This window comes from Camelus dromedarius, chromosome 12 (genome assembly GCF_036321535.1).
Source record: "Camelus dromedarius isolate mCamDro1 chromosome 12, mCamDro1.pat, whole genome shotgun sequence".
NCBI lineage: Eukaryota > Metazoa > Chordata > Mammalia > Artiodactyla > Camelidae > Camelus > Camelus dromedarius.
The window spans coordinates 53,731,281-53,745,155 of NC_087447.1; the positions used below are offsets into that span (position 1 = coordinate 53,731,281).

The 13,875-nt window shown below is 39.3% G+C and overlaps 1 protein-coding gene across 1 annotated transcript in view; it reads right to left on the reverse strand.

Annotated features, from left to right (window-relative positions):
• Positions 1-13,875, reverse strand: part of TENM4 (teneurin transmembrane protein 4) — a 2,614,938-nt gene that overhangs the window by 1,615,699 nt on the left and 985,364 nt on the right. Inside the window, exon 5 of the mRNA XM_064492755.1 lies at positions 8,235-8,286. The gene's annotated coding sequence lies outside the window, so the exon portion shown is untranslated. The remainder of the gene's footprint in view (positions 1-8,234; positions 8,287-13,875) is intronic.

Sequence of the window (13,875 nt, forward strand, 5' to 3'; positions counted from 1 at the left end):
TCCATGAAAAATAGAGGGAGGGAGGGAGAGAGAGAGAAGAAAGAGGGAAAGAAAGGAAAAAGCCTTACATGTGTAATAATTTTATAATGGGAGGTTAGTATTCCCTGACATCCTTTGTTAGGTACTGCTGATACCTGACTCCTTTATATGCAGAACTCAGCATAATAACCAGCATGCGGTAGGCTTTCCGTATAAATCTGTATCAATAAAAGGCAAAGAAATGGAAACCAAATACAATTCTTTTGATATTGCAACTGATTTTTTAGAGTAGGAAAAAAAGATATACTTAACAAGAGTGTAGAATGGCACATTAATGATCTGCAGAAAGAGTTTGCTAAAAAGCAATGATTAAATTAATTCTTGTGCAGCACTGTGACCCATACCTGCAAAAGTATAGCCGTATGATCAGTTCATGCTTCAGTAAGGCATATCTGGAAAAGTAAGAGTGAGGGTAAAGGTGCCGGGGGACTAATAATCACATTTGTAAAGAAATGTATAGTTGCAAAACAATTTTTATAAACTATTTTATGTAACCTCTTCCTCTACCTTATGAGATAAACAGAGATGCATCCCCTGTTTTAAAGAGAATGGGGAAGGCTGAAAAGCTTTCATTCTCTCTGATTGTGGAAGGAGGACTCTGACCACATTTGCAGTCCTGTGACCTTTCTTTTATGGTCTGTCATCCCCTGGCCTATAAGAGACTTGGCCCCAGTGCATCTGCTCCACATTCTCCTTTCCTATCTCTGAATCTATCCTGTGAGCCTTTGTCAACTGCTCATTACGTTCTAGCGTCACTGGGCTCCCATCCCCTATTCTACCACACAGCAACCCTACCAAACAGAAATGAGTACAAAAGATTTATCATTCTACTCTCTGCTCTTCTGCTGGGGTGAAGGGATTAGAGAGAAAAGGAAGGGAGTAAGAAAGAGGTGATTCTTAGGTAACGAAAAATAGGAGGAGAGTCAAAGTAGAGACTTAACAATCCTGTAGAAGTGCGAATACTAACTGCTATATATAAAATAGATAAAAACTAAATTTCTGCTGTTTAGCACAAGGAACTATATTCAATATTTTGTAGTAACCTATAATGAAAAAGAATATGAAAGCATATATGCTGTACACCAGAAACTGACACATTATAACTGACTATACTTCAATTAAAAAAAAAAATTCTGCAGAAATCTTTTGCAAGTTTCTCCATTTTGTGGAAGGTTATTTCTATTTTTCCCCCTTTGGATAAATTGATCTAAATGTTCCGAAGAATTTTAAGTGAGAGTGTTATTTTTCTTTTATTCAAAGATTTTTTTCCTTAATATTATTTGTTAATGAAAAAAATGATGATGATAATAATACAACTTTATATTTAGAGTCCTTCATAACAACATGAGAACAAACCAAGGTTGAGAGTAAAGGAATGACTTCTTCAAGTTCACTTAGCTTAAAAAAAGAGCACAGCTGGATCCAGAAACACCATATTCTTTCCATTATCATATCCTGTGCTTGGCACACAGGAATGCTGTCATTATAATCCCTTTAGACCAAATTAATCTATCTTCAAATAGATGTGATTTATATAAATCATATATAAAATTGCCACAAGGCAACTCCTGCCACCCTAGATTCAGTTGAACAGGTGAGACAAACGTGCCATTTTATAGCATGGAACAAGCGATTTCCTACCACGAACGAAGCTGACATCAATTTCAAAGAAACAAAAGCAAAGAAGAAACAAATCAGGTTAGCCTGACTGTTTACAAAGTGAGAATTAGAACCACAACCAGATGTCTGCAAACTGCGTTTGTGTCAGAAGACGCTGGTTTGCAGTATTTCCTCAAGCTTGCTTTCAATTATGAGCTGATAATGACTACTACTTGGAAATAGTGTTTTATTTTCAAGTATATTTTGCCTCAAAGACCTACTCAGGTTCTCCAGGAGGCCTGTTAATAAGAAACATTCCCTGCTGCATCCTCAGGAAGGTGGGATGATGTCATGAAATGGGCTTTGGAGTTGGGCAGAATCAGTTTCAAATTCCAGCTCTGACACTTCAGTTTTGTTACCTTGGGCATACTGTAGAAAATGGACATCAAGACACTGGCTCCATAGAGTTTCATGAGAAGTTCAAATAAAAATGTTTCTTCCAGTGGCTGAAATTATATTTTTAAAAAATCAGTAATAATATTTATTTTATGCTTTATATGCTTACTATGTGACCCTACCTCATAGAAGGTATTCAAGAAGTATTTGAGAATTGCAGGGATTCAGCAGTTTGTCTTAAATGAGGTAAGTCAAATACACATTTTGGAAAGTCCTGGTGTTGGACTGAATGACTGAGATGGCAAGTCCCAGCCAGAAGATAGTGGAATCTCTCACGGTCGATTTTCACCCTTGTTGTTGAGTGCTATGGCTGATCTTTACTGCTATATAATCCTAAGGGAGATACAGTATTTACTTTACCATCTGTAATAAGATGGGGATAAGATAACAGGCCATGGTCTTTCTCCCATACAAGATTGTGATGAGGCTGAATTCACATATCATATGTGGAAATGTTTATAAACTGTAAAGTGCTATTCTAGCAGAGAGAAACACCACTGTTACTATCATGACTTGTCCCGATGGTTCATGGTGTTTGTGAATCATAGATCAGCTATGTGGCTGTGAACATGGATCCCACAACAATATTTTTACAGCAAATAAACAAACAAACAAAAAAGCAGAGGATAAATTTGCTTGAGATCATCATGCAAAGACCACCTAAGGGTTTTTCTGGTGATTGTTATTTGATGGCTGTTTTCTCCCCCCTGGAAAGTTGTTAACTCCCTAGGTTTATATTATTTTCTTCATCCAGGATCAGGGATGATACAGTGAGAAAACAAATCCAATCTCACTATATTTCTGATGTGTTCAAACATAAGCGTATTTTGTGCCAATTTGTTCTTATGAGATTTTGGCACTGTTTCTTGGCTCTGGGAAGGGAAGAAATACTTGGGGTCTTATTTTCATGTTTGTCATTTTATTTGCATGTTGAAATTTGCATCCAAACTTTTTAATCTCACTGAATGGAAGGAAAATATCCTGGACAAGTGGCCACAACATTAATCATATTTCTATTAAAGCACAGTCAAACTCAGTTTATTTTCATAACCATGTACTGAGTATCAACTCTGCCTCGCACTGGGTTGGCAGATAAAGATAAGAAACAGCATGGCTCCCTGCTCTCAGGAGTTCAGTGGCTAGTCTGGGAGACAAATGCTTATTTACAATTCAGTGTGATGAATCCTCTGATACAGGTGTGCACAGCAGGACAGGGATGCTCAGAGGATGGCCACTCAGAGTGAGGAGGCCGAAAAAGACAAGGGAGACTCCCTGAAGGAGCTTACAGGCTTAAGTATCAGAAAATTAAAAAAAAAAAAAAAAAATACAAACAAGGCAAATTCTCAAAATTACTAGCTGGTTGTATTCCAGAAAGCAATTCCATCTTTATCTTCCTCATTGTTTTATACCTTGATTGACTTAATACTAATTCTCTTGCATTTGTTTCAAGGGTGAAAAGTACTTTATTTATCAGCTGATCTATTAGAAAAATCTCAGGAGGCAAAGCTGAGATTTGATTTTGGAAGATGGCTGATTATATACTCTTAAAGCTGTTGTAGAGAGATTGGCAATGATGTTTCAGCTCCAAGTAAAATAACTAGCTCCTTTCCCTGTATTCAAAAACAGCAAATTTCTCCTTAAGAAATCATCCTAAATGTGGCATCTTTCTCAAGGTATCACGTACCACATGCCGAAAGCAAACACTGCCATGGTCTGCTGCACCACTCTACTGTTTTTTGAAAGTCATATATTTTTCCCTTATCTTGGAACCAAAAAAAAAAAAAAAAACAAAAAAACCCCTCCAACTCTCTAATTTATAATTTAAGAAGTTTTGTTAGATCAAAGGGAGAGAAAGAATGAACAGAAGCAAAGAGTGTAAAAAGCTTTAGTATTTGAGTGATCGGACCATATTTGGAGCAGCCTTTCTCTCTGCTGCTGCACAGCATAAGCAGAAAAAAGACCAGAGAGTGATTTGCTCAAGGTTGTTCAATGTGAGTCAGAAAAGATTGGGTATTTGAATGCAAGGCAGAATTGACATCTTTCTCCCCTAAAAAGGTATTTTTGTATGTGATTGGTTTCAATCCCAAAAAGTAAACACAATCATATTTCATACATTTCAAGCAGCAAACAAGGCGTCTTTGCTTTTCTTAAGGGGAGGAATGTTGGGAGGCTTCAGGGGGAGATTTATTTACTATGTAACAAAAATACACACATGTCACTCAGCAGGGGAATGGGGGAGATCGGTATGGCCTCCTTGGGACCAATACAGAGAGCGGGGAGATAGGACTGGGTAGGGGCAGGAGTGGGCAGAGGCGGTGAAGCAGCAGGGACGGGGTAGCAGGAATTGCTACTGCTTCCTGCACCCTCCTAATCACTTTTATATGTTGCACCTCTGCAGGCCTTTCAGCTCCTCCTCACCACCCCCTCAACCAGCTCCAGAAAATCCTATCTTCACTCCTCACGTCTCAACCATGGGCAAGGCAAGGCAAATCAACCTCTTGGTTAAGAGCTCAGTATGCAGTTAAATGGCATTGCATTCAAATCCAAAAGTTGTTAGCCACCAGCAGAGGGACTTTTAGCAAGTTAATTTACCTCTCTGAGCCTCAGGCTTTCCCAATTTAAAAAAAGAAAAAAAAATTAGGGAATAATAGTGTCTGCTGCAGAAGTGGCTACAGAACCCAATGAAAGCATCCATGTGCTCAGTGCACTGCCTGACAACGAGCGTTATCATTTCCATGGCATTATGTTGCATAGATCCTTTTCATTTGCTTGTTTTCACCTAAAGAATGTTGGCCCCCTTAGAACAGCCATAAGTAAAACATGAGCTTCCTCTGAAGCCTGTCCAGTAGGTTTTGTTACTAAATTCCAGTTCCCTCTCATTAGAGAATTTAGCGATCCTGAACCATCTGTGGCTGTGACAGTAAAATTACTCTGTCCAGAAATGACTTTCCTTTCCTTTATAATCCACTTTTCCTTTGCCCCTCTTCTCTACCCCAGGATGTTTGCTTCTTACTAGAGAAACTTATTCCTAATCTCTCCCTTTTTTTTTTTTTTTTTGCTTTTGTAGACTGTTAACCCTTAACTACTGTGAAGTCATTTGGGATGCTTTTTATGTAATTTGGTTCACCCTACAGTGTCACATTTTTCAGTAAAGGCAAAGGGTCATAAACCCCCTTTGGCAGAAAGTAGCTTGACTTGAAGATGGAATTTCCTTTTGGACAGAACAGTGCCCCTCCTTGTCTAAGACCATTCTGCCTTCCGGAACAGATGTAACTCAGAACATTAGGATCTAATTTTTCATTATTCAACATCATGTGAGTTGTCTGGTTCCTTCCGGAGAGAGGAAGAGCTATGCTCTCCTGATTCCTAAGCTACCAAGTTTTCACCTCTGGTGCAACAGGAATGTGAGGGCAAATTTTAGAGAGAGTGGACAAAGTCAGGCCTAATATCACAGTGAAGTGATCTGAAGATCAAACTAGGATTTTTTTAGAGGCTGAATATAAGGAATAACCTTTGAGCAAATTATAAGGCAATAAGGGGTTGAATTGGATGGGTGTGGTAAAGAGAAAGAAGGGTTAGAATGTAAACCATTAAAGCCAAATAGGTAAGAAAGAACATGAAATAAGGTGAAGGCTGGCAGATAAGACTGAGAGTTGGGGAGAATGCTGAGGTTCTCATAAAATTAGAAAGTTAGAGCTCTGAAAAGCTAGGGAGTTGGGGTTAGTGAATGAGTCCTCAGAGAGGTAAAAATTGCAGGTCATTATCGATGCCAGTCGTTTTTGTGGTTCCGGAGCTGATATAGAGAAGTGACGGTTGTTATCATGTGGAGGCCCACACAGTGCACTGGAACCACTTACTGAGAACACACTTTCCTTTGGTCCATCTTGTCTCTCCCAGAATTTAGCTTCTTATTACAGGAGCTTATTCCTAATCTCACACCTCTCTCTGTCTACCTTGCCAACTTCCCACTCAACTCAATCCTAGAAAAGTCAGTACAGAGGAGATAATTGCTCAGCAAAGTTGAAGTCAGCCAAGAATTCAAGGGCTTTAATTTGGTTCTATAAGGATAACAGAACTGAGGAAAGGAGACTGTGGGATATAAGCTGGAAATTACTGGCGTCTGTAGAAGGTTTTATATGAAAGTAGAGGAAGTGCTGTTGGGAGGGGTCCCTGGAGAGCAGAGTACGCGGGGGTGGGGGTCGTCTGCTGGGCTTGAAATGAATTAAGTGTGAGTTGATAGGCACCATTTTGGAGGACTGGGTGGGAGGTGGTGTCTATTTGGGACACCTACACATCATTAAAACAAGAATGAGCAAAATGAACATTTATTAAATAGACATGTGAGCATGTGCCTACTGCTTTACACACCTTAGCTCATGAAATCCGTACAACATCCCATGAGACACGTGCTACAATCTTTATCTTACAGAAGAGAAAATTGGCTTGCAGGGAGGCTAATGACTTGCCCAAGGTCATGTAGTCAGTGAGAGGCAGAAGGATGTTCTAAACCTAAGACTTGGCAAATTCCAAGCCACATCCTTCGTATATAGTCCCCAGCCCCTCTATTGAGCATTTGTTAGCAATATTTGAGGTATATCAGTGAAGGAGAGCAGTAGAGAAAAACAGACTGAATGGGCCAGGAGAAAGATCTCAGATGGGAGGAGCAATTGGTGGGGAAGGCGCACTCATCAAGGGCTCTCTTGAGTGCAGCGGGATGAGTGAGGGAATCACGTTGTTGGAAGGTGAAGTACATAAATAAACCAAAGTATTTTGGATTTCCAAACAGAAATCTGGTAAAAATTCATTTTGTATATGAAGAATGTCATACATCAGTGGACTGAAATTGTTGCCTCTTGTCTAAATGTACACACAATAAATATTCATTGGGAAAATGCAGTTATACCACTCAGTGACATGTGACCTTATTGTATTAGCATCCTGATTTTTTTTCCCAAATCTAAGATGCCTGTCATTGATAGACAGATGCAACATTAGTTTATCTCCCATTAAAATAGAAAAAACATGTTTTTGATTATAACTAGGAGGTGCCATTAATAGTAGGACATGTGCTGATTTCAGAGATGTTAAAATGGGGATACATCTGCATCCCATATGCTGTATTTCCTTCCCATCTAATTTCTGTGTATAAATTGAAAATTATGTATACTACTTTTTAACTCACTTCAACATTTTCTATTGGGATTGAAATATTTTCAAAACCATAATTTTAACATCTACATAATACTCCACCATGTAAGTAGCTCTTTATTTATTTAATAACCCCTGAATTATTGGGTAGTAGGTTTTTCCTAGTGTCTCATTATCATAAAGAGTGTCAAAGTAAAAAGAAAAGGTTTGAATATAAATGTTAGTACTTGTGTTTCATGATTTCCTTAAAAAGGATTCTCCCAAACTGAATTAGTAAATCAACAGACATATTTTTAAGACTTTAGCTACACATTTCACAACTGCTTCAAAGAAAAGCCATTTTGTTTACACTAGGAAAACAATTCTAAAAGCAGAGCCAGGAAGACCAAAAGAGTAGTACTCGAAGTCTCTTCCCAGGAGCTAAATTCCCTCGGAGAAATCAGCACTGGCTGGACTGCACCGTGTTCTGGCCTCGCCCAATCCACTCCTACTTCCCTTCACCCAGAATCAATTTCAAAGCATGCGTTGTCTTTAGACTGTTTCTACCCATCAGACTAAGGAGGATGCCATGCCGCCTGTTCCCTTAACAGGTCAGAAGTGTCCTAAGACATTGCAGCCTCCTGGGTTCCCTCTTCTCAGGCCAGTGGACGAATTCCTGGGTCATAATCCTAGTCCAGCTAACTTTTCTCATAATCTTATCTTTACCTGACAGTTTGAAGGCATCACAAAGAAACTCTCCATGTCTTTTCTGTATGTGTAGGCACTGTCACATTTTGCTGACCAATTTGAGGCCAACAGACCAAAACAGTAATTGCTTTAGCCATCTGTAGTGTTTGCTTTTATGAACTCAGTCCTTTCTGGGGATCTGACCAAAGAAGGCAGCAGAGTCAGGCCTGATCACACTGTGAAGCCAGATTGGTTAAACTCAGATTCACCAAAGAATTGTTGGCTACAATATGTGAGTATTAATAGGAGCTCCCCAATTGACTTACCTTATTCAACCTTGTCTTTCAGTCCAGCGTGTCCTGTGAAAATGTGATATATCTAGAAAGGAGGAAACACAGAAACAGAATGAGTAAGGCATACAGTGGAAAATAAGATAGTTAATATAAAGCATCCAAATACGTTCATTTTTTTCTCAGTACAAATAACAGAATCTCACGCCATAATTCAGGAAAAGAAACAAAAATGCAATAAGAGAAACTAATGTTCCTATCAAGTCACTCAAACATCACCTGTGGAATTTAGACCCATGTTGAGTCTAGCCTCCAGAAATGACCTGGCAGGATGAAACAAGAGCCATTTTGGAGTCATTTACTCTCTCTAACGTCGATTTTCTGAATGCAAAGAGCCCCAGCAGTATCCTACCTCGTTAGCCCTGGAGGGGTCTCGTGAATGAATCCAGGCTACTTACAAAACGCCTCCGAGACAGCAAGTGCAACATGCCTGTACTCTCCTATGATCTGACTTCTCCAAAGTCCCACATGTTAATCAGCAACTTTAATTCCCACTAGTATGGAAGTGAGTGGTCTAATCCTAAATCTGTAATCATATTCATAAGTATGAGTATTTCCCTCAGCATGAAATAATACTGAAAACATTTTGATGCAATGGGATTTATATATTTCAAAATATGTAACAGAGAAGGCTTCCCTTGGACTATGTTCACTATCTTTTCAAGGAAGTGCATAATTAATCATGATTGATATGCTTTGTTATTATTTTATGAAAGGATGAAGAGTACCGGGAATTTCAGCAGAAACTCTATGATTTCTCTAAGATTCTAGAACTCTACACCTTCAAATTATGTTAATTATCATGACTCAAGATCATGACCCTTTTATTTTAATGTCCAAACAATGTCAGATATTGAGATACAAATTCATCCTCACAGAAATCAAGGTGAAAAGCCTTTTCATTTATATGTATTGAAATTATCAGTGTAAACATTTTTACTTGAATACACAGTCTTAACATCGCATTAGTCTTCAATACCATTGTTCTTCCATATTTTATGTAACATTTCAAAAGAAGACATTTTATGCTTTACTAGCTGTAAGACATATGAAATGGCAGCATTAGAAATCGATCTTCATTAAGATTATGGGAGAAGGCAAACTGGCATTAAGAAGTTGCACTAGGAAGGGAAAACAGTTTCTTGAATTTGCAAAGGACACTGTGCTGGCTATAATCCATCTAGGCTGGAAATTTCCCAACACACCTAGTATAAGTAGCTTAACAAAAATTCTGATCATTGATGAAGATGCTTTACAGTGAGTCCTAAACTTGTTAAATCCATCATCTAATTTCCCTTCAAGATTCCAACTCACATTTACCTGCAATCACCAAGCAAATGTAAGTATATCCTTTTAAAATTATTCATCATAACTAGTAACCATTTTCTGATACTCTTATTTCCATTTCTTCCAAACTAGAGCTAAAGTAAGTGTTTTGGGGATGTCCTCAGAATGCCCTGCACATAATTCTACAATAGCATGCTTCACGTAAGGTGGTGGTTAATGGTTTAGTGTGTTCTCCTTCCCCATCATACTGCAGTGTGTAAAGGAGGTGACCACATCGCAATCACTGATGAGATCAACATTGTTAACAGGCCTGTTCACAACTTCCTCATTCTCTGCTCAAACAAAACAAAACAAAACAAAACAAGCGTGGGGCTTTGCCACTTGCATTACTCTTCCCTACACTGCTCCCCCTTCATTTGAGCATAGTTCTTTCATTTCCAGACCAGATTTTAGAAATCTGTGACGCAGAATTGGAATGACTGGAAGGGAGCACAGAACTAGAAAGCTGGGAGGAAAGGAGATGGGGTCAGGAAGGACAGGACCAAGAGAACTGATTCTCAGGAGAACACAGAAGAGGAAACACATTGGTAAAGTGGAGAGCACACAGCGTGGGGGCAGTGCATCGAACTCAGGGTGCAGCATCATTAGGTCAGAAGAGCATAAACCAGAGAGAGAGAGAGGAAGAGAGGAGGGGGAGTGCTAATTACTGACTTAGTTTGTTATTTTCCAGATAAGGGAGTAAGGGACACTAAGGATAAGACAGTGGTGCTAAAGAATACAATAGAAGAGAATTTTAAAAGTTTAGGGATCAGGTCCTGCAATCCTCTTCACTGGTCTTTGAAAGAGATGAATGACGACTGAAGTCTATTTGGGCATTAATGGATTTCTTTAATAGCAAAACACCCTGGACTAAATCAATGGATGTTTATATTTAATGATATTACAATTACTTATGCTCCCTAATTGTCCTGCACAGTGTCTGCACAGTACAAATTGTATTTCTGTTAAGAGCTCATTGAGTGAAAAGAATGCCTGAATAAGTAAAAATTTATACGGTTAATTTTTCCACAGGGGGAAAAAGTTAAAGGTGAGGATTTAACATTTATGTCAAAGATTTCACACCCCATCGTGGACATACAGTACTTGTTCATCTTTCTTTGATTGAGGATAAAAAGTGTGCTACTAAAGATAATTAAAGGAACAAAATATAAGTCTTAAAATGGAAGAAGAAAGAAAAGAATGAAAGCTCAGGTTTCAAGGTGGACAAAATAAAAGTTTCGTTTATTTAATAAAAATTTGGCTGAAACAAATTGTCAGGTACTGACGACTAAAAGAGACTGTGATCTGAGGATGCTTACAGGTTGGTGGGTGAGAGAAAGGAAATTTAAAAGCAATAAAACTGTTCTTAACAGAGGGACGCCCAGGTTCCACCAAGGCACACGCACAGAAGGAAGAGCCTTCTAAGAGTCAGGGCTATTTTCATAAAACTCATACTTCAAGGATGAACGGTAGTCTGCTAGGCAAAGCGAAAGGCACGCCGGGCAGAAAACAAACAAAATGAAACAAACAAACAAAAACTGCGTACACAAGAGTGTAGCGGCGCAGACAGGCATGTTATCTTCGAAAAGCTCAGGAAGGCTATATAGTTAGAAAACATGAGGTCTTTAATGGGAGGGTATGGAGTGAGGGGCTTGGGACGGTGATACGGATAAGCATGGAGATTAGATTCAGATGAAGAATGTCATGAATAAACAAATGATGTGATTAACTAAGAAAGGACCTTCCCTGAAGATGAGAGGGAGGTAAGTTATACAGACACGAAGACACACAGGAAAACACTTAATGGTTTGTTTATTTACTTATCGTAAGGTAGGGGATGTCTGTGGCATTGGAGAAAGACAAGCCCATAGCAAGCACAGCTGGTAAAAATGAATCCATTGCGGGTGCTATGAGGAGTCCAGGTGAAAAATGGCAAGGGTGCTGGAGGAGAGGTTAGGTTGGAAAGACATTTTTAGAGTCGAGATTGACAGGATGTGGTGACTGACTGGACATGGAAGGTGAGGGCAAGGGAGATGCTGATAAAGACACAGAGGTTTGTGGTTTCAGAAACTGGGTGGATGATGTGTAGGAAGAGCAGTCCTGGCAGGAAAGGCAATACATTCAGTCTTGGACACATTGCTTTTGAAGGATTTGTAAGCTGTCTTGGGCTTTTAGCCATAAACAGCATTTCTTGCACTGAGATGTCCTGGGTTTGTTAAGATAATGAGCATCAGGCTTATGATCACCAGACAAGAAAAGAAAGCCAATGTGATAAACCTGGTCCTGGCGGGAGGGTGGAACAGTGTTTCAGAGAAAAGAAGAAAAAAATATTTCTAGGGAGGAATCCTGTAAATAAGAGGAAAACCAAGACACTGAGATGAACTGGGAGTCTGAATTTAAGAAAAAAGAGGTTCAATTGTATTGACTCCATAAAAAATCAGGGTGTGAAAGAGAATTTAGGATTTGGATTTATAAGACTCCGGTTTCCTCTATCTGAAAATTATCAAAGGATATTGATAAGCCCACACCACAGAACATATGAGAATATTAAAGTGATATTTCAGCCGTAACAAAGTGCTTTTGAATTATAAATGACTATATAAAGATTTGCCCTAAAACTATGTATTTTCACTTAATAGAAATGTACTTTCCCTCCTTTCTCCCTCTCTTCCTCCCTCCCTTCCCTCCCTCCCTTCTATCCTTCCTTCGTTCCATCCATCCATCCTGTTGGCATTCAGATTCCATAAGCATTCACTGAGCATTGACTTCAATAAGCAATGCTAGGAAATGAGAGCATCACATTCAAGTCTAGATGAGTTTGATTCCAAAATCCAGAGGGAAGGTATCAATTAATTGTAACTCCAGGACCTGGAAGCAGTTTCCAGGAAAAGGCGACAATGAAGTTGGACAAATGAGTGGGGCTTTAGCACGTGGAGACAATGTACTGTGAACAAAGTTGATTCTTAATGAAAATCATCTTGAACAAGACTGCCTTTTTACCAGGCAAATGGCATCCCCAGAGTTTCTGTATTCTTGCTTGAAGATCTAAAATGGCTGCTTTCGGACACGCGCATCCTTTGTTCTGTGAACTTCTTACATAAATGATGACCCAAATCAATGAAAGATTTAATCCAAACCGATGTAAATGCAAATGCCCTAGTTTCAGGCAGCTGCAGTGGTTATTTCTGTACATCTGGGAAACAGCTGTCGAGCCTCATCTTTACACTGGTTTTTGTTTAACTTCGAATGAGTGTTAAGACTGAAAGGAATGTAGGTGATCAGAAGGTGGTAAACATCTTAGAAATATGCAGGAGTTTCTGAGCATTTTTTTCCTGCAAGAGCTTCTAAATGGCCCTCCATTCACAGAGCTGACGTGATGGAAGGTTCTCCTGGACTACCTTTCCGCATCCAAGCACTAAGGGTGCCCAGGCTGGCTGGAAAGTGTAGCATGTTCAGTGATTCCAAAAGCACTCTTCTCCAGTGATTATATGGAACAAGTCATAGCTAGTCACTGTCAAGGTCAGGTCTAAGTGAGTACTCCCCAGGAGGCACAGGTTATGATCGACTAGACCAAAGCTGATGCTGACAGTCAGAGGCAAGGAGCAGGACGTAGTTTCTGGCTGTAGGAAGCTGTGGAGACTGTGCATCTGAGCCAGACGGCTGACGAGATGCCATCTCCTTGGGATTCATACCACAACAATAGGCTAATAGATTTATGCCATAAAGGCATTGACCTTTGTGGGCAGGAACATTTTTCTCGCCAGAGAGAAAAAGGCATACTACGCCCCTGAGTGCTATAGTTTTGACAGTGACTGACAGCAGGGGCTGGCCCCAGCCTCCAGGAAGCGAATGCAGGGGCTTTTGCATTGTTACCCTTTGATTAACTTCTGACATACTTCGCAACATAAAACTCTTACAGGAAAATTGCTCTATAATGCTGGCTGTAACATCTCGAAACTTTGCCAATGAGAGCCAAAATATATCCAAAAGCAGCTCAGCTGGAAATAATGTGTCTGTGTGCAGATGTGTGTGTGTGCATGCATGTGTGTAGACAAGACACTTTTTTAGTTTTACATTTTCTGCTTCATAATTCTATTTTTCAAGCATAGTATTTAGAAAAAGCTTCTTACATGTTGCAGGCATACTGCACATGGAGAGACTTAAGCGAGGCCAAGATGAAAATAAATAATGCATGAAGTCAGAGGCCTGAAGCAAATGTTAACTAATTTCAAAATGGGTCAAAATCACAACAATTAAGTCTCTGACATGTGAAGTCATTTTTTTTCTCACT